We start from the raw sequence: 25,017 nt of genomic DNA, 5'->3' as shown, positions 1-25,017 counted from the left end.
AGTTGCAAATGAGAACTTGTTCTCAACTAGCCTACCTGGTTAAATAAAAAAATTAATAAAAAAATTGAGTAAGAAACCAATCACAGCAGGCCACCAATAGTGTCTATGGTCCATGGTCAAGTAAAGCCATAGGCCCCCAGCCACTGCCCAATCAAACACACACAGATTCAAGCCCTTGGTTTCCCTATCCACTCTCCGCACCCGGGCCAGTCTCCGATGGGAGGGTTTGGGGGGGGGGGGGGGGGTCTAATCTCTAACTCCATGCCAGACTGGTGCTTTCTGTACCATCCCCCCAGGCCCATCCTGTATCCAGCACACATCCCTAACTATGCCTACTATTGTTATCTGGCCCAGTTAACATGCTATGACACAGTATCACAGGAGATCCAGCTAATACAGACGGTGACCGAAAAACAGACGAATGACAGAGAAAGAGGACAAAAGAGAAGGATGCAGGAGAGGGGTAGATGGAAAAGGAAAGAAAGAAGGGGGAAGGAAAGAGACACAGAATAAGCAAGAAAGAGGAGAGAAGAGGGGTGAAAGAGAGCCCAAATAAGAGAGCCCCCCCCCCCCCACCCCGTTAATTGCAGATTCCCGTTCACAGCCCCACAGGAAGCTCCTCTCCGGTCCAGGCCACTTCCTCCTCCTCATGGTGGGAGGGTTGGAGTGTGTGTGTGTGGGTGTGTGTGTTTTAGTGTCTACATTCCTCTACATTGGCTTTCCAAACGACTCACCCTAACCAGAGTGAATAAAAAAGGTAGAGAAATAAAGGGATGGAGGACAGGAGTTGAGGGTGATAGAGAGAAAGGGAAGGGGGGGAAAGCCTTAGAAATGGAGAAGTAGAGAGATGAGATGGAGGAGAGGAAAAGGAGGAGATGAGAGGGGGGAGAGTGGGTGAAAGAGATGAGCTTGAACAGACTGGTGACGGCTGGTTGTGTTTATTCTAGTGAGTCCCGGGAGGGAGTAGAGAAGTGACATTACAGACTAAGGGTGTAATGGTTCACCAAACCCACGGATGGGTACGTATTGCGGTTGTGGGGTCAAGGTTTCCTTTTTGGTACACAGGGAATTGAAATGCCAACATTTAATTTTTTATTGACTGTAGTTAATTTTTTCTACTCAGTCAAGGTTTTTTTTATTTAGTTGGACTATTTTCTACATTGTAAAATAGTGAAGACCTCAAAACTATGAAATAACACATGGAATCATGTAGTAACCCAAAAAGTGTTGGTTGAGATTCTTCAAAGTAGCCACTCTTTGCCTTGATGACAGCTTTGCACACTCTTGGCATGCTCTCAACCAGCTTCATCTGGAAAGCTTTTCAAAAAGTATTGAAGGAGTTCCCACATATGCTAAGCACTTGTTGGCTGCTTTCACTTCACTTTGCAGTCCAACTCATCCCAAACATCTCAATTGGGTTGAGGTCAGGTGATTGTGGAGGCGAGGTCATCAGATGCATCACCATCACTCTCTTTCTTGGTCAAATAGCCCTTACACAGCCTGGGTGTGTGTTTTGGGTCATTGTGCTGCTGAAGAACAAATGATAGCCCCACTAAGCACAAACCAGAGGGTTGGTGTATCACTGCAGAATGCTGTGGTAGCCATGATGATTAATTGTGCCTTGAATTCTAAATAAATCACAGACAGTGTCACCAGCAAAGCACCCCCACAACTCCTCCTCCATGCTTCACAGTGGGAACCACACATGCGGAGATCATCTGTTCACTTACACCGGTCTAATGTCCATTGCTCGTGTTTCTTGGCCTAAGCAAGTCTCTTCTTCTTATTGGTTACCTTTAGTAGTGGTTTATCTGCAGCAATTTGACCATGAAGGCCTGATTCACAGTCTCCTCTGAACAGTTGATGTTGAGATGTGTCTGTTACTTGAACTCTGAAGCATTTATTTGGGCTGCAATTTCTGAGGCTGGTAACTCTAATGAACTTATCCCCTGCAGCAGAGGTAACTCTGGGTCTTCCTTTCCTGTGGAGGCCCTCATGAGAGTCAGTTTCATCATAGCGCTTGATGGTTTTTGCGACTGCACTTGAAGAAACTTTAAAAGTTCTTGAAATGTTCTGTATTGACTGACCTTCATGTCTTAAAGTAATGATGGACTGTTGTTTCGCTTTGCTTATTTGAGCTGTTCTTGCCATAATATGGACGTGGTCTTTTAACAAATAGGGCTATCTTCTGTATACCACCCCTACATTGTCAAAAGACAACTGATTGGCTCAAACGCATTAAGAAGAAAAGAAATTCCACAAATTAACTTTAAACAAGGCACACCTGTTAATTGAAATGCATTCCAGGTAACTACCTCATGAAGCTGGTTGAGAGAATGCCAAGAGTGTGCAAAGCTGTCAGGGTGGCTATTTGAAGAATCTCAAATATATTTAGATTTGTTTTACACTTTTTTGTTACTACATGATTCCATGTGTTATTTCATAGTTTTGATGTCTTCACTTTTATTCTCCAATGTAGAAAATAGTAAAAATAAAGAAAAACCCTCGAATCAGAGTTATGATGAAGGCATACCAACACCATGTATTTTCTTAAATGAAAACACGATTACTCATCAACACCCCTATTACAAACAGCAACACGGCCTAAGCAGGTGCAGTGTCACAAACCCTTCTGTCAAGAGTGCGAGGGGTGTGTGTGCATGTCTCACTCTAAGTCTTATTGCTACTGCATCCCATGTACAAAATATTTCACCTTTTTTCATTGACATAAATTACTCTACAGGCATATCAAAGTTCCAGAGTGGGATCCTTGATAGTTTAAAACAGTTATGGGCCATTTTATACAGAGAAATTGGCATAGTAGGCAATGTAACCAATAGTAGACTATGTCCTTTACTTGCATCACTGCACATCACGTGGGCTCCCGAGTGACGCAGCGGTCTAAAGGCACCGCATCTCAGTGCTAAGGCACCGCTTCTCAGAGGAGTCACTACAGACCCTGGTACGACTCCAGGCTGTATCACAACTGGCCATGATTGGGTGTCCCATATAGCAGCGCACAATTGGCCCAGCGTCGTTAGGGTTTGGCTGGAGTAGGCCATCATTGTAAATAAGAATTAGTTCTTAACTGACTTGTCTAGTTAAACACATTTTTATAAACATCTTGCAAATCACCACCATTTTGAATCCACATTTACATTTACATTTAAGTCATTTAGCAGACGCTCTTATCCAGAGCGACTTACACATTGGTGCATTCACCTTATGACATCCAGTGGAACAGTCACTTTACAATAGTGCATCTAAATCTTAAAGGGGGGGGGGGTGAGAGGGATACTTATCCTATCCTAGGTATTCCTTGAAGAGGTGGGGTTTCAGGTGTCTCCGGAAGGTGGTGATTGACTCCGCTGTCCTGGCGTCGTGAGGGAGTTTGTTCCACCATTGGGGGGCCAGAGCAGCGAACAGTTTTGACTGGGCTGAGCGGGAGCTCTGTCAGTAGTGCTTACAAATCGGATCGTAACTTTAAAACTAGCAAAGATCCCACACTGGAACTTTGATATGCCAGTAGAGTATATTATGTTCAACATCATATACAGTGGCTTCGGAAAGTATTCAGACCCCTTACATTTTTCTACATTACAGTCTTATTCCAAAATGGATTAAATAAATACAAATCCTCAGCAATCTACACACAATACCCCATAGTGACAAAGAGAAAACAGGTTTTTAGAATTTTTATAAATGTATTAAAATAACAGACGTAAGAATTCAGACCATTTGCCATGAGACTCGAAATTGAGCTCAGGTGCATCCTGTTTCCATTGATCATCCTTGAGATGTTTCTACAACTTGATTGGACATAATTTGGAAAGGTGCACGCGTCTATATATAAAGGTCCTACAGTTGACAGTGCATGTCAGCGCAGTCCGTAGAGCTCCGAGACTTTTGTCAGAGGGATTTTGGTGGGATTTTGTCGAGGCACAGTTCTGGGGAAGGGTACCAAAACAAATTCTGCAGCACTGAAGGTCCACCAAGAACACAGTAGCCTCTGTCATTCTTAAATGGACAAAGTTTGGAACCAAGACTCTTCTTTTATTTTATTTTTTTATATAACCTTTAACTAGGCAAGTCAGTTGTCAATTCTTATTTACTTCCTAGAGCTGGCCGCCCGACCAAACTGAGCAATCAGGGGAGAAGGGCCTTCGTACGGGAGGTGACCAAGGACCTGATGATCACTCTGATAGAGCTCCAGAGTTCCTCTGTGGAGCTGGGAGAACCTTCCAGAAGGGCAACCATCTCTGCAGCACTCCACCAATAAGGCCTTTATGGTAGAGTGGCCAGACGGAAGCCACTCCTCAGTAAAAGGCACATGACAGTCCGCTTGGAGCTTGCCAAAAGGTACCTAAAGACTTTCAGACCATGAGAAACAAGATTATCTGGTCTGTTGAAACCAAGATTGAACTCTTTGGCCTGAATGCCAAGCGTCACATCTGGAGGAAACCTGGCACCATCCCTACGGTGAAACATGGTGGTGGCAGCATCATGCTGTTTTTCAGCAGCAGGGACTGGGAGACTAGTCAGGATCGAAGGAAAGATGAACGGATCAAAGTACAGAGTGATCGTTGATGAAAACCATCTCCAGAGCGCTCAGGACCTCAGACTGATCCGAAGGTTCACCTTCCAGCAGAACAACGACCCTAAGCACACAGCCAAGACAATGCAGGAGTAGCTTGGGACAAGTCTCTGAATGTCCGAACGGCCCAACCAGAGCCCGGACTTGAACCCGATCGAAAATCCCTGAGAGACCTGAAAATAGCTGTGCAACAACGCTCCCCATCCAACCTGACAGAGCTTGAGAGGATCTGCAGAGAGGAATGGGAGAAACTCCCCAAATACAGGTGTGCCAAACTTTCTACCCAAGAAGACTGGAGGCTGTTGAAGCCAAAAGGTGCATCAATAAAGTACTGAGTAAAGGGTCTGAATACTTATGTAAATGTCATAGTTTTAAAAAAATATACTTTAGCAAACATTTCTAAAAACCTGTTTTTGCTTTGTCATTATGGGGTATTGTCTGTAGATTGATGGGGGGGACTATGTAATTCATTTTTGAATACGGCTGTAACGAAACAGAGTGTGGAAAAAGGTCAATGGCATGAATACTTTCCTTACACACTATCATTTTTGGGGGACAAATCAAATGGTATAGTCAAAATTCATACATTTATGTTTAAAAAAAAGCTTGTTTTGAAATCAAAACACTACTAGTACTCATATTACAGAGCAAGCTGTAAAGCTTCATATGACACCAATGCCTTATAGCGCCTACAGATGTAACACTGGAGTCTTGAAGGAGGCCTGGGTAAGGCCAAAATGTTATAAATATGCCAACTTTGATCACTTATTTCTTAATTATGCTTTTAGATACAAATGTCAAATATATGTCAACAATCCTTCCTCCAAAGTACTATTCTATGGATTACATTGTTTTTGTCTGGGTTTTTGTGAGGAATCACTCACACACAGGATATAAAAACCATAAACTCCCTGGTGTTGCAAGTAGCACCATGCCCAGACCACCCCAGTCATTAAAACTGACTACCTTATTAAATCATGCAAAAAATATATGAAAGCCACTGGTTTACAACTACCAAAGTATTGTGGAGTAGTATGTAGCTAATGGAGTAGCAGCTCTAACTAGCAATACAAAGCACAGACTAAGTAATATGGTCATGTTGAATAGTGGGGGGTTGGCCACGGGGTGTGTGTGTGTTAACCGCAGATCTCAAGATTAGCCGTGGATTTGTTTTCTTTCATTAGCTGAGTATTACCCCCTACCTCCATCCCGCACTCTGATTGGTAGATCAAACGCTTGGGCAGCACTTTTTATGGCCTGCTAAAATGAACTGCAACAGATGGTGGGAACCGAGAAGAGGGAGAGGGGAGAGGAGAGGAAGGATGAAAGAGGGATAGATGGAGGAAAGAAAGAGGGGGAGGAGAGACAGGAGGAGAGGGAGGAGAGAAGAGATACCGATGCAGAGGGGAGTTGGAGAAACGAAAGAAGGCCAAGCGGAAAAAAAGGTGTGGGGAGAGGAGAGAGATTGCACAAGGGCCGTGCTAGGTTTCCAGATTTCTGTTGTGATGTTTCAAAGCAGGCAACTGGAGGAGAGTGTTGCACTTGTTTGGAGATTCCAACACACTCTCATGGAGAGAAAGTGCTGTGTGTTACAGGAGAGGAGTGTGTGCATGCGTGTAGATGGTGCGGGGGAGGAGGGGCAGCAGTGGCTGCTGTTACTACATCTGTTCCCAGCCATCACTCTCACTACAGCTTTGACCCCCCCCCCCATCCTACACACAGACACTACACTGCGTGTGTGTGTGTGTGTGGATGGAAAAGTCGCCACACTGTGCCAAAGAGCAGCAAACAAGAATGCCTCTCCACGCCTCTCCTCTCTTCTCCTGTCCTGTCCTATCCTGTCCTGTCCCCTCCCCTCATCTATCATTGGGCCCCTTGCAGCTCGCACTCCCTTCCTCAGACTCCTCCCACCTCCATTTGCTCTCCATCTTCTTCCCTCTCTCTCCATCTTGTTTTGTCTGACTGCCTGGCTGGGTCCTTCCCTCCATCCTCTCTCACACTCGCCCTCTCGGCTTCTCTCCTTTTCTTCATTGTAACTCCTGTCAACTTCTGTAACTCTTTAACCTCAATCTGAACAACACATCTGTCTGTATTGGTTGTTACACTTTATTTGCAAAACTTTATAAACGTGTTCAATTAATTACAAGGTGCTCATATATATTATGTATATAGCCAGCTAAGTTCATGAAGTTGGATTGATTCATGGAAGTATTAGGCTATGCAATCAACTATTTCAAATGATTATTGGAAACTTGCAGAAGCCAAAGACATTGATTTAAATATAGCAACCGCCACCACCATCCCCTTCCACACACAGTCAGTCTGCCACCAATCTGGCAACCGCATGAGTCAGCTGACAAGGTCATACGGGTGGTCGCACCACAGCCCTCCTGCTGGGCTAGATGGGACACCAGTGTGAGGACAAAACGCTGGTGACAAATCACTTGTGACACGTTTCCATAGATTTAAAGCCAACATTCAGTCTCCCTTACTTTATTAAAAATTAGTGCCTTGACCTTTTCCTTATTTTGTTAGGTTACAGCCTTATTGCAAAACCTTATTAAATACATAAAAAATCCTCAGCAATCTACACACAAATACCCCATAATGACAAAACGAACAGGGTTTTAGAAATGTTTGCTAATTTATAAATAAATAAAATGTAAATATCACATTTTCATAAGTATTCAGACCCTTTACTCAGTACTTTGTTGAAACACCTTTGGCAACGATTACGGCCTCAAATATTCTTGGGTATGACACTACAAGCCTGGCACACCTGTATTTGGGGAGTTTCTCCCATTCTTCTCTGCAGATCCTCTCAAGCTCTATCAGGTTGGATGGGGAGAGTTGCTGCACAGATATTTTCAGCTCTGGAGCAGGTTTTCATCAAGGATCTCTCAGTACTTTGCTCCGTTCATCTTTGCCTAAAATCCTGACTAGTCTCCCAGTACCTGCCGCTGAAAACACCCACACAGCTTGATGCTGCCACCACCATGCTTCACAGTAAGGATGGTGCCAGGTTTCCTCCAGATGTGACGCTTGGCATTCAGGCCAAAGAGTTCAATCTTGGTTTCATCAGACCAGATAATCTTGTTTGTCATGCCCTGAGAGTCTTCAGGTGCCTTTTGGCAAACTTGAAGCGGACTGTCATGTGCCTTTTACTGAGGAGTGGCTTCCGTCTGGCCACTCTACCATAAAGGTCTTATTGGTGGAGTGCTGCAGAGATGGGAGAACCTTCCAGAAGGACAACCATCTCCACAGAGGAACTCTGGATCTCTGTCAGAGTGACTATCGGGTTCTTGGTCACCTCCCTGACCAAGGCCCTTCTCCCCCGATTGCTCAGTTTGGCCGGGCAGCCAGCTCTAGGAAGAGTCTTTGTGGTTCCAAACTTCTTCCATTTAAGAATGATGGAGGCCACTGTGTTCTTGCGGACCTTCAATACTGCATAATTATTTTGGTACCCTTCCCCAGATCTGTGCCTCGACACAATCCGTTCTCGGAGCTCTAGGACAATTCCTTCGACCTCATGGTTTGGTTTTTGCTCTGACATGCACTGCCAACTGTGGGACCTTACATAAACAGGTGTGTGCCTTTAAAAATCATGTCCAATCAATTGAATATACCTCAGGTGGACAACAATCAAGTTGTAGAAACATCTCAAGGATGGTCAATGGAAACAGGATGCACCTGAGCTCAATTTAGAGTCTCATAGCAAAGGGTCTGAATACTTATGTAAAAAAAGTTATGCATTTGCTAAAATTTCTAAAACCTGTTTTCGCTTTGTCATTATGGGATATTGTGTGTAGATTTCTGAGGATGTTCTTTAAAAAAAAATCTATTTTAGAATAATGCTGTAACGTAACAAAATGTAGAAAAAGTAAAGGGGTATGAATACTTTCCGAAGGCATTGTGTTTAAACCAAGGCTAACTTTGCATCACCTTGAGCAACTTTGCTACTTGTATTAGACTCAAAACTACAACCATTGTTTAAGACACAATATGCAGAAATCTTTCTGCCATTTCCTAATAGTTCGCATAATTTCAGTTTATGTGACAACACAAGCTATTTTAGTGTAGAGAATCATTGTACCATCTAAACAACTGAATATATTTTCAATAACCCAAAATATTGTATTTTTAGCTGTTTGAAGCTGGTGTACAAAACCGAAAGTATAAGACGCAAAAACGAAACTTAACGGGAAGAATAGAAATAGCACACAGAACAGATCTAGAGATTACCGCTTCTTAGACTTGCTTTCAATGAGAATGACAGATCTACAACTCACATTTCTATGTTAATTCGGTCGGGTCGTCAAAAAGTTACATATTGCAGCTTTATGTTCAATGAGTAATACATTAAATAAGGAAGTTGAGTCCTCTACCAGCAAGGCAGATAGAGAGACAATGAGCCCTGAGCCAAACTGCCAAAACTGACACATGCTCTTCAAAGCAAACATTGGGAGTGGGGGGAAGGGGGTTGCTCTCACCCAGCACTAACAGAGCAGTGTTGTTTATAATCCGTTCACCTTCGGGTCCCTCACGACGTTAGCACGCTAACTAGCTAGCGTTGTGTTAAATATGCAAGAGAGCGAGAGATGGAGAGAGGGAGGATGCATGGATGCCTTTTCAAAGCATTCCACTGGTGGCTACAGCCGGGTGTTGTGGGGAGTTGTCTTACGTAGAAGAGTGTTTTTGTGTGAGTGTGCGTGTATGAGAGAGAGGAGCCATCTTTATCAAGGCTGGCTTGTCAGTTCAGACTGGGTTAGGTAGGGACTTGGGGGAAAGGAGAGAAGGGGAGAGGGAGGGAGAGATCCAATGACCACATGTTGGCTATTTATTACCCCCTCCTAACTGTCTCTCTCCTGACACCAAGAGAAGTCAACTTTCCCTCCTAACTGTCTCTCTCCTGACACCAAGAGAAGTCAACTTTCCCTCCTAAACGGTCTCTCCCCTGACACCAAGAGAAGTCAACTTTCCCTCCTAACTGTCTCTCTCCTGACACCAAGAGAAGTCAACTTTCCCTCCTGTCTCTCTCCTGACACCAAGAGAAGTCAACTTTCCATCCTAACGGTCCCTCTCCTGACACCAAGAGAAGTAAACTTCCCATTCCTTAAAAAATATATATAGTTTACCTTTATTTAACTAGGCAAGTCAGTTAAGAACAAATTCTTATTTTCAATGATGGCCTAGGAACAGTGGGTTAACTGCCTTGTTCAGGGGCAGAATGACAGATTTTTACCTTGTCAGCTCAGGGATTCGATCTTGCAACCTTCCGGTTACTAGTCCAACGCTCTAACCACTAGGCTACCTCCCGTCCTAACGGTCTCTCTCCTGACACCAAGAGAAGTCAACCTTCCCTCCTAATGTTCTTTTTATTTATTTATTTCACCAGGTAGGCCAGTTGAGAACAAGTTCTCATTTACAACTGCGACCTGGCCCAGATAAAGCAAAGCAGTGTGACAAAAACAGCAGTGTTACACACAGGATAAACAAACATACAGTCAATAACACAATAGAAAGGTAAGGCAATAAATAGGCCACTAATGGTGAAGTAATTACAATTTAGCAATTTACACTGGAGTGATATATGTGCCGATGAGGATGTGTAAGTAGAAATACTGGTGTGCAAAAGAGCAGATCAAATAAATATGGGGATGAGGTTGGATGGGCTATTTACAGATGGCCTGTGTACAGCTGCAGCGATCGGTAAGCTGCTCTGACAGCTGACGCTTAAAGTTAGAGAGAGAGATAAGTCTACAACTTCAGTGATTTTTGCAATTTGTTCCAGTCATTGGCAGCAGGGAACTGGAAGGCAGCAAAAGTAGGTGTTGGCTTTGGGGATGACCAGTGAAGTATACCTGCTGGAGCGTGTGCTACAAGTGGGTGACCAGTGAGCTGAGATAAGGCAGAGCTTTACCTAGCAAAGACTTCTAGATGACCTGGAGCCAGTGGATTTGGAGACGAATATGTAGCGAGGACCAGCCAATGAGAGCCTACAGGTCGCAATGGTGAGTAGCATATGGTGCTTTGGTGACAAAACGGATGGCACTGTGATAGCAAATTGGATGCAGTCTGAGTAGAGTGTTGGAGGCTATTTTGTAAATAATGTCGCTGAAGTCTAGGATTAGTAGGAAAGTCAGTTTTACGAGGGTATGTTTGGCAGCATGAGTGAAGGAGGCTTTGCTGCGAAATAGGAAGGTGATTCTGGATTTCACTTGGGATTGGAGATGCTTAATGTGAGTCTGGAAGGAGAGTTTACAGTCTAGCCAGACACCAAGGTATTAACACAGTCTCCAAAGAAGGGCCAGATGTAAACAGAATGGTGTCGTCTGCGTAGAGGTAGATCAAAGAATCACCCTCAGCAAGAGCGACATCATTGATATATTCAGAGAAAAGAGTCGGCCCGAGAATTGAACCCTGTAGCACCCCCATAGAGACTGCCAGAGGTCCGGACAACAAGCCCTCCGATTTGACACACTGAACTCCTAGAAGTAGTTGGTGAACATGGCAAGGCATTCAGAGAAACCAATGCTGTTGAATCTGCCGATAAGAATACAGTGATTGACAGAGTTGAAAGCCTTGGCCAGGTCGATGAAGACGGCCGCACAATACTGTATTTTATCGATGGTGGTTATATCGTTTAGGACCTTGAGCGTGGCTGAGGTACACCCGTGTCCAGCTCAGAACCAGATTGTGTAGCGGAGAAGGTATGGTGGGATTCGAAATAGTCGGTGGTCTGTTTGTTCACTTGGCTTTCGAAGACTTTAGAAAGGCAGGACAGGATGGATAAAGGTCTAACCGTTTGGGTCTAGAGTGTCTCCCACTTTAAAGAGGGGTATGACCGCGACCGCTTTCCAATCTTTAGGAATCTCAGACGATACGAAAGAGGTTGAACAGACTAGTAATAGGGGTTGCAACAATGGCGGTGGATCATTTGAGGAAGAGAGGGTCCAGATTGTCTAGCCCAGCTGATTGGTAGGGGTCCAGATTTTGCATCTATTTCAGAACATAAGCTGTCTGGATTTGGGTGAAGGAGAAGCGGGGAGGGGGGGCTTGGACCAGTTGCTGCGGGTGGTGCAAAGCTGTTGGCCGGGATTGGGGTAGCTAGATGGAAAGCATGGCCAGCCGTAGAGAAATGCTTATTGAAATTAAATTATCGTGGATTTATCAGTGGTGACAGTGTTTCCTAGTCTCAGTGCAGCGGGCAGCTGGGAGATACTCTTATTCTCCATGGACTTTACAGTGTCCCAAAACTTTTGGGAATTAGTGCTGCAGGATGCACATTTCTGTTTGAAAAAGCTAGCCTTTGCTTTCCTAACTGAATGTGTTTATTGGTTCCTGACTTGTTGCATATCGCGGGAACTATTTGAAGCTAGTGCAGTACGCCAAGGCCTATATCTGTTCTTAGTTCAAATTTTTTGAAAGGGGCATTATTTAAGATGGTGAGGAACGCACTTTTAAAGAACAACCAGGAATCCTCTACTGACAGGATGAGGTTAATATCCTTCCAGGATACCCGGGACAGGATGATTAGAAAGGCCTGCTCGCAGAAGTGTTTTAGGAAGTGTTTGACAGTGATGAGGGATGGTTGTTTGACCGCGGACGCATAACAAGACGCAGGCCATGAGGCAGTAATCACTGAGACCCTGGTTGAAAACAGCAGAGGTGTATTTAGAGGGAAAGTTGGTCAGGATGAGATCTATGAGTGTGCCCATGTTTTCGGATTTGGGGGTTGTACCTGGTAGGTTCTTGATCATTTGTGTTAGATTGTAGGACAGCCGGGGTGTTAAGCATATCCCAATTTACGTCACCTAGCAGTACGAACTCTGACGATAGATGGGGGGCAATCAATTCACATATGGTGTCCAGTGCACAGCTGGGAGCTGAGGGGGGGTCTATAACAAGCGGAAACTGTGAGGCACTTATTTCTGGAGAGATGGATCTTTAAAAGTAGAAGCTCAAACCGTTTGGGCATAGACCTGGATAGTATGATAGAACTCTGCAGGCTCTCTACAGTAGATTCCAATTCCTCTCCCTTTAGCAGTTCTGTCTTGACGGGAAATGTTGTAATTGGGGATGGAAATTGGTAGCCTTCCTAAGCCAGGATTCAGACACAGCTAGGACATCAGGGTTGGTGGAGTGTGATAAAGCACACAAAAGTCAACAAATGAGAGCGCCTGGGGACACACAGGGCCTGGGTTAACCTCTACATCACCAGAGGAACTGAGGGGGAGAGGAGTAGGATGAGGGTACGGCTAAAGGCTATAAAAACTGGTCGTCCAGAGTGCTTTGGGAACAGAGAATAAAAGGAGCAGATTTCTGGGCGTGGTAGGATAGATTCAGGGCATAGTGTACAGACAAGGGTATGGTAGGGTGCGAGTACAGTGGGGGTAAACCTAGGCAATGAGTGACTGTGAGAGAGGTTGCATCTCTGGAGGCGCCAGTAAAGCTAGGTGTGGTCTCCGCATGTGTGGGTGGTGGTACAAGGGGGCTATCCGAGGCATGTTGAGCAGGACTAGGGGCTCCGCAGTAAAATAAAACAATGAGAACTGTTCTAAACAACAGTATGAAGGCATATTGACATTAGAGAAAGGTATAAAGCAATCACAGGTGTTGATTGGGAGAGCTAAGACTACAACGGGTGAGACAACAACAGGTAAAGAGCTAGGACAACAACAACGGGTAAATGGCGTTGAATGGGCAGAGAGGGTCAGTTGGCTACACACAGGGCCTGAGTTCGAAGCTGGGGCCAACAGATAAACAAAATGAAGTACCGTGTTAATGTACGAATACCGTGTTAATGTACGAATCCCACCGTACCTTCTCCACTATGCAATCCGGTTTCCGAGCCGGTCACGGGTGCACCTCAGCCACACTCAAGGTACTAAACGACATCATAACCGCCATCGATAAAAGACAGTACTGTGCAGCCGTCTTCATCGACCTTGCCAAGGCTTTCGACTCTGTCAATCACCATATTCTTATCGGCAGACTCAGTAGCCTCGGTTTTTCGGATGACTGCCTTGCCTGGTTCACCAATTACTTTGCAGACAGAGTTCAGTGTGTCAAATCGGAGGGCATGTTGTCCGGTCCTCTGGCAGTCTCTATGGGGGTGCCACAGGGTTCAATTCTCGGGCCGACCCTTTTCTCTGTATATATCAATGATGTTGCTCTTGCAGCGGGCGATTCCCTGATCCACCTCTACGCAGACGACACCATTGTATACACTTTCGGCCCGTCATTGGACACTGTGCTATCTAACCTCCAATCGAGCTTCAATGCCATACAACACTCCTTCCGTGGCCTCCAACTGCTCTTAAACGCTAGTAAAACCAAATGCATGCTTTTCAACCGATCGCTGCCTGCACCCGCATGCCCACCTAGCATCACCACACTGGATGGCTCCAACCTTGAATATGTGGACACCTATAAGTACCTAGGTGTCTGGCTAGACTGCAAACTCTCCTTCCAGACCCATATCAAACATCTCCAATCGAAAATCAAATCAAGAATCTGCTTTCTATTCCGCAACAAAGCCTCCTTCACTCACGCTGCCAAGCTTACCCTAGTAAAACTGACTATCCTACCGATCCTCGACTTCGGCGACGTCATCTACTAAATTGCTTCCAACACTCTACTCAGCAAACTGGATGCAGTTTATCACAGTGCCATCCGTTTTGTCACTAAAGCACCTTATACTACCCACCACTGCGACTTGTATGCTCTAGTCGGCTAGCCCTCGCTACATATTCGTCGCCAGACCCACTGGCTTCAGGTCATCTACAAGGCCATGCTAGGCAAAGCTCCGCCTTATCTCAGCTCACTGGTCACAATGGCAACACCCATCCGTAGCACGCACTCCAGCAGGTGTATCTCATTGATCATCCCTAAAGCCAACACCTCATTCGGCCGCCTTTCGTTCCAGTACTCTGCTGCCTGTGACTGGAACGAATTGCAAAAATCGCTGAAGTTGGAGACTTTTATCTCCCTCACCAACTTCAAACATCAGCTAGCTGAGCAGCTAACCGATCGCTGCAGCTGTACATAATCTATTGGTAAATAGCACACCCATTTTCACCTACCTCATCCCCACAGTTTTTATTTATTTACTTTTCTGCTCTTTTGCACACCAATATCTCTACCTGTACATGATCATTTATCACTCCATTGTTAATCTGCAATATTGTAATTATTCGCCTACCTCCTCATGCCTTTTGCACACATTGTATATAGACTCCCCTTTTTTTCTCTGTGTTATTGACTTGTTAATTGTTTACTCCATGTGTAACTCTGTGTTGTCTGTTCACACTGCTATGCTTTATCTTGGCCAGGTCGCAGTTGCAAATGAGAACCTGTTCTCAACTAGCCTACCTGGTTAAATAAAGGTGAAATACATTTTTTTTTTTTTAAACAGTCCGGCAGGCATCATCTGTGTAGCTGAGTGATCATATGGTCCAATGAGCAGCAGTAGATGAAACAGGGAGCCATTTGGTAGTCGATGACGATGCTAGGCGAGCGGGAGACATGGCGTTCAAGAAGCTAGCGGGCCGGGCAATCAGATGAATCATCACCAACATCCATGACGCAAAGGCCGGTTAAGAGCAAATTGGCCGAATTACGTCAGCAGACCAGTTGAGATGGATCGGCGGGGCTCCGTGTCGACAAAGGGTCCAGGCCAATTGGCAAGAGAGGTATTGTAGTTGGTGTAATTCATTTGCTAGCCATGAGATGGGCCTAGCTTGAGGCCAGCTTGAGACTGGTCTCACTCATCCTGACACCAAGAGAAGTCAACTTCCCCCCTCCTAACAGTCTCTCTCTTTTACATGCCAAGAGAGACAGCAGACCAAAGTTGGTTGTTGTGGATTGTCTTTGTGTAGCCCTTTACACTTGTACCTGTATACAGGTTGAAAATGCCAGATTTGGACACTGATAGGTACCTACAGTCGAAGTCAGAAGTTTACATACACTTAGGTTGGAGTCATTAAAACTTGTTTTTCAACCACTCCACACATTTCTTGTTAACAAACTATAGTTTTGGCAAGTTGGTTAGGACTACTTTGTGCATGACAAGTAATGTTTCCAACAATTGTTTGCAGGCAGATTATTTCACTTACAATTCACTGTATCACAATTCCAGTGGGTCAGAAGTTTACATACACTAAGATGACTGTGCCTTTAAAGCAGCATGGAAAATTCCAGAAATTATGTCATGGATTTAAAAGCTTCCGATAGGCTAATTGACGTCATTTGAGTCAATAGGAGGTGTTCATATGTACAAACAATAGTATGCAAGTATAAACACCATGGGACCACGTAGCCGTCATACCGCTCAGGAAGGAGACGTGTTCTGTCTCCTAGAGATGAACGTACTTTGTGTGAAAAGTGCAAATCGATCCCAGAACAACAGCAAAATACCTTGTGAAGATGCTGGAGGAAACAGGTACAAAAGTATCTATATCCACTGTAAAATTAGTCCTATATCGACATAACCTGAAAGGTCACTCAGCAAGGAAGAAGCCACTGCTCCAAAACAGTCATTAAAAAGCCAGACTACAGTTTGCAACTGCACATGGGGACAAAGATTGTACTTTTTGGAGAAATCTCCTCATCTGATTAAACAAAAATAGAACTGTTTGGCCATAATGACCATCGTTATGTTTGGAGGAAAAAGGGGGATGCTTGCAAGTTGAAGAACACCATGGGACAAAATTCACCCAACTTACTGTGGGAAGCTTGTGGAAGGCGACCCGAAACGTTTGACCAAAGTTAAACAATTTAAAGGCAATGTTACCAAATAGTAATTGAGTGTATGTAAACTTCTGACCCACTGGGAATGTGATGAAAGAAATAAAAGCTGAAATAAATCATTCTCTCTACCTTTATTTTAAGAACTGCAATGTCAGAATAAAGTGGTGATCCCAATGGACCTAAGACAGGGAATTTGTACTAGAATTAAATGTCAGGAATTGTGAAAAACGGAGTTTAAATTATTTGGCTACGGTGTATGTAAACTTCAACTGTACATTGGAACGCAGTGGCTGTACAGTAACATGCTATACATGATATCAGAGCTCAGGCTCTGCGCATCACAGCTCTTTATGGGTTTTGACAGACAGCCATTTTGAACTTGAGCACCACTCGTGACAAGTGCCCCCCCCCCCCTGCTATATGGGGTCAGTTATGCAATATGTTTGTTGTCTGAGTGAGGGATTTGCTGTTAATTACAAAGACTCAATGTATTTGGAAAGATGAGACGTTGAGTATTATAATAAATACCGCTTTGATGGCATACAAGCATGCCAAATCGGTCCGTTTAAATAAATAAATAAAATCTATGCATTTCACATGACTGGGAATATAGATATACATCTGTTGATCACAGATACGACCCCCCCCCCCCCCCAAAAAAATGGGCCTCAGGATCTCATCACGGTATTTTTGTGCATTCAAATTGCCATCAGATAAAATGCAATTGTGCTCATTGTCCGTAGCTTATGCCTGCTCATACCATAACCCCAACGCCACCATGGGGTACTCTGTTCACAATGTTGACATCAGTAAACCGCTCGCCCACACACCATACACGTGGTTTGCGGTTGTGAGGCCGGTGTGACTTAAATTACCTGTGTAATGATCATGCTGTTTAATCAGCTTCTTGATATGCCTCACCTGTCAGGTGGATGGATTGTCTTGGCAAAGGACAAATGTTCACTAACTGGAATATAAACAAATTTGTGCAGAAAATTTGTGCAAAATTAGCTTTTTGTGCAAATGGGATCTTTTATTTCAGCTCGTAAAACATGGGACCAACACTTTACATGTTGCGTTTATATTTTTGTTCAGTGTAGTCAAATAGTTAACCAATAGCTACCAAGACTATGTGCATTGACTCTTCGCACTAACTCTTTTGACTCATCACATACGCTGCTGCTACTAATCCTGTTGCCTAGTCAGTTTATCCCTGCCTATATGTACATATCTACCTCAATTACCTTGTACCTCTGCACATCGACTCGGTGTTGGTACCCCGTGATACTCAAGTCATTGTTACTCATTGTGTATTTATTCATTGTGTTAGTTTTCTATTCTCTCTCCTTTTTTGCTTTCTGCATTGTTGGGAAGGACGCATAATTAAGCATTTCCCTGTTCGTCTACACTTGTTGTTTACGAAGCATGTGACAAATACAATTTGATAGGATTTTTTTTTTCTCAGTGTAATAATGCATATGCGTTTCAAAATTCTTCTGTAAGAAACATTTCAATTTAGCCCTATCCATATAGTGCCTTCAGAAAGTATTCATACCCCTAGACTCATTCCACATTTTGTTGCTACAGCCTGAACTCAACATTGATACATCTATTTTTTTGCTCACAAATCTACACAAAATACACATTAATGACAAAATGAAAACGTGTTTTTAGAAATGTTTGCAAATTTGTGGCAGCTTCATGCTATGGGGCAGGGACTGGGAGACTGAAAAGGATCTGCTTTAGAGTGCAAACATCCTTAGACTGGGGGCAAAGATTTACGTTCCAACAGGACAATGACCCCAAACATACAGCCAAAGCAACGCTTGAATGGCTTCATAATAAGAATGTGAAAGTCTGCTAGAGTGGCCCAGCCAAACCACAGACTTGAATCCCATTGAAAATCTGTGGAAGACTTGAAGATTGCTGCTCCACATCTAACTTAACAGAGCTTGAGAAAATCTGCAAGAATGGGAGTAAATCCCTAAATCCAGATGTACAATGCTGATATACATACTCAAGATGACTCAAAGCTGTAATCTCCGCCAAAGGTGTTTTTACAAAGTATTGACTCAGGTGTAAATTAAATATTTTCATATTTTATTTTCTATAAAATGTACAATAACTGTCATTATTGGGGTATCATGTGTAGAATTTAAATAAATTTAAAAAATGAATTTAGAATTCAGGCTGTAACAACAAAATGTGGAATAAGTCAAGAGGTAGGAATACTTTCTGAAGGCACTATAGGCCAATTCCCACAAGTGTAAGGTTTAAGAAATGCAATAGCCTAATCCAAGTTAATGTAGGGTCGTTGATGGAAAATGCAGAATAGAATAGCCTTTCGGCCAATACATAGCAGCATAGTTTTGTGTGTTTGTGAGTGACAGAACAGTAAAGTACAGTTGGTCCTGTCTGGCCTGCCTGTGATGATGTGACTGACTGGCGTTTAGACAAAGTGGCAGAGCATGACACTCTCCTCGATCACAACAGGAAGCACAGACTCGCCAGTCAGTGTTCCACTTCCCTCTTTCTCTCTGCACGTGTGTATGGTGGCTGTGTCTGACTGATGGGGAGCATTCTCTCTCTCCCCCTTCTCACTGGCCAGCTTCTTGTGAGTTTTTAGAGGAGGACCACCCCTCCCCCTCCCCTGTTTCTCTCCTCCTTCAGCTCACACTCAGCTGCAATTACCCATCCTCCCTCCCTCTCCTTCCCCTCAGACTACCCTGCCCTGACATGTCGCACGCACACACACAACCTACACAACCTACACACACACACACACACACACACACACACACACACACACACACACACACACACACACACACACACACACACACACACACACACACACACACACACACACAACCAACCCACACACACACACAAATGCAACAGGTAGGGCCAACTCAAATGCAACACAGATGCAACAGGTAGAGAAAATTCACACACACTTTTAACCACATCTACAATGCCTCTAGCTCTGTCGCTCTTCCACCCCCTCTCACAGAGCAAAGGTCAGGGTGTCGGTGCAGTACAATGTTTACAGAGGCAAGGAGGGGGAGGCATACAGGAACGGACAGAGCCTCTTCTCCGTTTCCTCTTCCTCTCAATCATCCTGTTTTTCCCCTTCCCCTCCATCGTCTCCCTTTCTCACTCTCGCCGTCTTTCTCCATCCCTCTTTCAGTCGCTTCCTCCTCCTTTTATAATAAGCTAAGGCTACACCTATGGTAAACGCTTAACACGCTTTAGGCTATATGGATGTGTTCAGGGATTTTAATATCTTTTTGTAGTTTACCCCAAATGGTTTGACAGTGTGCAAGTATCTATCTCCCATGTGTTTAGGTCAACACACACACACATTTCATTCAATAAATCGGGATATTTGTTTCTCTGCTAAAGTGAAAGATCTTGGCTCAGTATCGGCAGCAGCAGCATGTCACAACAGAGTCAGTTGCTAGGCAGAGAGAAGTGAGTTACCACATCCCACGGTGACAAATGAGAGTTAGGATAATCTCTCCTAAACAAACTGCTAACATAACCGGATTCAATCCTCTCCTTGGACTAATAAAGGAGACGTGTACACACACACACCTACATCTAGACCTACATAGGGCTACCAATAGTCACGCACATACCCACAAATAGTTTAAACTCGATCTGATAAGCCATGCAGATAGCATCAGTAATGTGGAAGCTCCACTGGCTTGCATTCCTCTCACAGATCTGGGCTCTGGTGTGAAGAAGATGGGAGGAGGGAGGAGAGGAAGAGATGGGAGGGAGGAAGAGATGGGAGGGGTGTGTTTCAACCAACCACGGAACAATGTGGCCACGGAAAATGTCTGTCGAGACCCACAGCCCAGCCAAATATATATTTTCCTGCCCTCTCAGTATCCTCTCCTCCCTCTCCTCTCTTATTTCCTCTTCTCTCTCCCTTCCTCCCCCCGTCCGTCCGTCCGTCCCCTCTCCCCCCGTCCGTCCGTCCCCTCTCCCCCCGTCCGTCCGTCCCCTCTCCCCCGGTCCGTCCGTCCGTCCCCTCTCCCCCCGGTCCGTCCCCTCTCCCCCGGTCCGTCCCCTCTCCCCCGGTCCGTCCGTCCGTCCGTCCGTCCCCTCTCCCCGGTCCGTCCGTCCGTCCGTCCCCTCTCCCCCGTCCGTCCGTCCGTCCGTCCCCTCTCCCCGGTCCGTCCGTCCGTCCGTCCCCTCTCCCCCGGTCCGTCCGTCCGTCCCCTCTCCCCGGTCCGTCCGTCCGTCCCCTCTCCCCGGTCCGTCCGTCCGTCCGTCCGTCCCCTCTCCCCGGTCCGTCCGTCCGTCCGTCCGTCCCCTCTCCCCGGTCCGTCCGTCCGTCCGTCCGTCCCCTCTCCCCCGGTCCGTCCGTCCCGGTCCGTCCGTCCGTCCGTCCCCTCTCCCCCGGTCCGTCCGTCCCGGTCCGTCCGTCCGTCCGTCCCCTCTCCCCGGTCCGTCCGTCCGTCCGTCCCCTCTCCCCCGTCCGTCCGTCCGTCCCCTCTCCCCCGTCCGTCCGTCCGTCCCCTCCCCTACCTCCCGTCCGTCCCCTCTCCCTACCTCCCGTCCGTCCCCTCTCCCTACCTCCCGTCCGTCCGTCCCCATACCTCCCGTCCGTCCGTCCCCATACCTCCCGTCCGTCCGTCCCCATACCTCCCGTCCGTCCGTCCCCATACCTCCCGTCCGTCCGTCCCCATACCTCCCGTCCGTCCCCATACCTCCCGTCCGTCCCCATACCTCCCGTCCGTCCCCATACCTCCCGTCCGTCCCCATACCTCCCGTCCGTCCCCATACCTCCCGTCCGTCCCCATACCTCCCGTCCGTCCCCATACCTCCCGTCCGTCCCCATACCTCCCGTCCGTCCCCATACCTCCCGTCCGTCCCCATACCTCCCGTCCGTCCCCATACCTCCCGTCCGTCCCCATACCTCCCGTCTGTCCTCTTCTCCCCCCCCCCCGTCTGTCCTCATACCTCCCGTCTGTCCTCTCTCCCCCCCCGTCTGTCTGTCTCTCTCCACACACACACACACTTTCTTTTTTCTTTTTTTAAATCAGCCACATGCACCAAGACACAGAATAACAGTATACACATACTTTCACCCACACATAACTCAAGGAGGTAGTCACCGAGTTCAATGAGGTGCTCATCTTGATACAATCACTTTATACTAATATTCTCAATTGTTATAAATACATTTTTAAAAACACTTGATTGTAATACTGTGTAGATTTCTAGGACATTGTTCATTTCTCTCTTTCGCCCCTCCTCTCCTCAGTATGAATGTGATTGGTAGTTACAGGGTAGTTGTTTCAGACAGACCGTATGCATGCTGGGACCCAAACATGTTCTTACTGGATACATGGCTTCCTCTAGAACACACTTTACACAAGCTCTCAGCCTAACTAGGGACAGGCAGACTGTACTAAACAGGAGTACAATAAGTATAGGAACACCATTAATTAATCCGTGTAAAGATAGGATGGACAAGCCCAGGATTTTGACATCAATAATTAATTTATAGGACACATTTACAATTAAATTATTTAGAAATGCTGCAGCTGCATATAATATGTAAATAAAATCATGGCAGTAGCCTATATTCAGGTCTAAATATGACACCTAACAGAACTGAGAGAATGGTAGAAAATGAAAAAAAGAATCAGTGCATACTCAAATGGTTCAGTCCTGACTCCCATCAATCCAAGGGCCGACCCAACAATCAGAGGGGTGAGGGAGGTGGGAATACCATACTGCCAACAATGCAAAGAGTGGTGACTCAAAGTGTGTAATCTGTGTGACTTACCTACACACGTTGGAGGTGGCGTGTGTGCGACAAAGAATTGAGGAAAAGGACTCCTCTTAAAAGCACAGCCAGATAAAGAGAGGGTAGAGATGACAGCATGCCATGCACATAGCGCAGAGCCTGGACAATGACTTGAGTGCTAGCCACAGTGAGTATCAGTGTGCTCTACGCACACACCAAGACTACTGGAAGAAAACAATGACACAATTTCATCCAAAATGGGTAATGAAGCAAAATGAGTCTTTAGAATGTACTTTAACTTGTACTGTTCTCCACCTACGTCTATAGAAAGCAACTGATGAATGTCAAAACACTCAAAAAAAGCGCAAGAATGGAAGAACATATGAAAATGTGAAAAAGGATACGGATGACGAATGAATAAAGAGAGAAAAAAAGTAGACATGCTGAGTGAAGCTTAAAGCACAGCCTTCAGTATATGGGGAGTTTACAGTATTGAGTGGTGGGATGGATGGAAGAGAGAGCCTTATATTTACCCGTCGAGAGACCAGGGCAAAAACGCGTCTGGGCTCGGAGCTCAGGGCCTGGGTGGGAGACCACGGCCTGCCTGCCCACCTCGAGTGTCAGCACCCCACTGCTCACACTGCAGGGAGAGCACAGAGACCGTCATCAATACACACACACAAGCCTTCTCATCTTAGACCAGAGCAGCATGCAATGACAGATCGTGTGTGTGTGTGTGTGTGTGTGTGTGTGTGTGTGTGTGTGTGTGTGTGTGTGTGCGTGTGTGTGTGTGTGTGTGTGTGTGTGTGTGTGTGTGTGTGTGTGTGTGTGTGTGTGTGTGTGAGACACTCAGAGATAGTAGACTGATTTCTTGCCTTGTTAAGCTGTAAAATAATCAAACAACGTGTACTCTTATCACATAAACTTGTCTCTGAGCACCAACACACACACTGCCGACAGCAAAACCAGGAAACTGTGGCCCTTTGCAGGATGGCGAGTTGAAACGGAGGCCCAACCATGAACCCAACACGAGACAGTCATTCTCATTGTGGCATTTATTTCCAACATGTCAGACTAGCACTAAAAGCTGTTGACAGCTGATTTTATTTTGGTAATAGGTGAGACAAACAAGGATAGATGGACACAACATGGCATTACAGTGCAGAGCCACCGACAGCTTATCTACTTTGTGAAAGAGGTTTGGGGGGGAAAAAACTAAGATGAGGGGGGAAGGGAGGGAGAACGCATTCTAAATGGTGGCTATAGCAGGGTGTTGTGGAGTTGTCTCCCGAGAGGAGTGTGTCCGTGCGTACGGATCTGTGTATGAAAGAGAGCAAAGGATGGATAAGAAAAAGAGGGAGGAAGGGAGGAGGAAAATGGCTAGCTAAAACAGGACAGATAGGATGGATGAGAGAGACGGGAGAGGACAGGGATGAGCGAGAGGGAGGAGGGGTCGAGAGAGAGGAAAGGAGGGACAGAACAGAGATTATCAGATTAGTGGCTGGTAAGAGGGCCTAATTAAGAGGCAGAAAGAGAGGCAGTTATAATGGGGCTGGGCGGAGAAGACATTTTCGGTTCAAAATGCCTGTTTAGCCACGACCAGTTGACTGTGTCCCCAAGCATCTCAAGTCCTGTTCACATGAAATGCTACATGCGCGTCCTAGTCTGTGTACACGTCACAGGAGACTAACTGTGGCCCACTGTAAGTCCAGCAGGGTCACCGTGCGTGCTGCGTACACGACTTAGCTGTCGGACAGGTGAAAGGCCATGCTACTCTGGAGCAGAGAATAACTTAACCTACATATAAAACCCACCACAGAAGCTTGGTTTGAACTAAGCTTTACAAGTGGTGCAAAAAGGGATCGATACAGATGATTAGACACTGATCAGTGCACATAAAAATAAATAAAAAGTCTCAAATCTACTTTTAAGACTACACACTTGCAGGTGTAAAAAAAAAGTGCTATGGCTACCTGTTTCAAACTAAAAAAATATATATATATCTATTACACACACACACACACACACACACACACACACACACACACACACACACACACACACACACACACACACACACACACACACACACACACACACACACACACACACACACACACACACACACACACACACACACAATCAGTCATAAGTTGACACACCTGTTCAAGGGTTTTGTTTTATTTTTACTATTTTCTACATTGTAGAATAATAGTTAAGGCATCAAAACTATGACATAACATATGGAATCAAGTAGAAACCAAAAAAAAGTGTTAAACAAAATCAAAATATAAGTAGCCACCCTTTGCCTTGATGACAACTTTGCACACGCTTGACATTCTCTCAACCAAGCTTCACCTGGAATGCTTTTCCAACCGTCTTGAAGGAGTTCCCACATATGCTGAGCACTTGTCGACTGCTTTTCCTTCACTCTGCAGTCCACCTCATCCCAAACGGGGGTTGAGGTCAGGTGATTGTGGAAGCCAGGTCATCAGATGCAGCACTCCGTCACTCTCCTTCTTGGTCAAATAGTCCTTACACAGCCTGGAAGTGAGTTGGGTCATTGTCCTGTTGAAAAACAAATGATAGTGGGACTAAGTGCAAACCAGATGGGATGGTGTATCACCGCAGAATGCTGTGGTATCCATGCTGGTTAATTGCCGTGAATTCTAAATAAAATCTCAGACAGTGTCACCAGCAAAGCACCCCCACACCGCCTCCTCCATGCTTCACAGTGGGAACCACACATGCGGTGATCATCCGTTCACCAACTCTGTCTCACAAAGACACAGCGGTTGGAAACAATAATCTCAAATTTGGACTCATCAGACCAAAGGACAGATTTCCACCTGTCTAATGTCCTTTGCTAGTGTGTTTTGGCCTAAGCACGTCTCTTCTCATTATT

The 25,017-nt window shown here is 45.4% G+C and overlaps 1 protein-coding gene across 6 annotated transcripts in view; it reads right to left on the bottom strand.

Annotated features, from left to right (window-relative positions):
• The window catches only part of LOC124039583 (ras-responsive element-binding protein 1-like), a 73,607-nt gene that overhangs the window by 25,643 nt on the left and 22,947 nt on the right, over nt 1–25,017 (bottom strand). For 3 of the 6 annotated variants that reach the window (XM_046355706.1, XM_046355709.1, XM_046355708.1), the window contains one exon: nt 22,646–22,752. The exons of 2 other annotated variants lie outside the window; for them this stretch is intronic. The gene's annotated coding sequence lies outside the window, so the exon portion shown is untranslated. Of the gene's footprint in view, nt 1–22,645; nt 22,753–24,470; nt 24,527–25,017 lie in introns of those variants that run through there. One more of the 6 variants, XM_046355707.1, reaches the window with a different exon arrangement.

Source organism: Oncorhynchus gorbuscha, linkage group LG07 (genome assembly GCF_021184085.1).
Source record: "Oncorhynchus gorbuscha isolate QuinsamMale2020 ecotype Even-year linkage group LG07, OgorEven_v1.0, whole genome shotgun sequence".
Classification (NCBI taxonomy): domain Eukaryota; kingdom Metazoa; phylum Chordata; class Actinopteri; order Salmoniformes; family Salmonidae; genus Oncorhynchus; species Oncorhynchus gorbuscha.
Note: the sequence above shows the minus strand (reverse complement) of the source record. Positions and strands in the feature narration are given on the sequence as shown.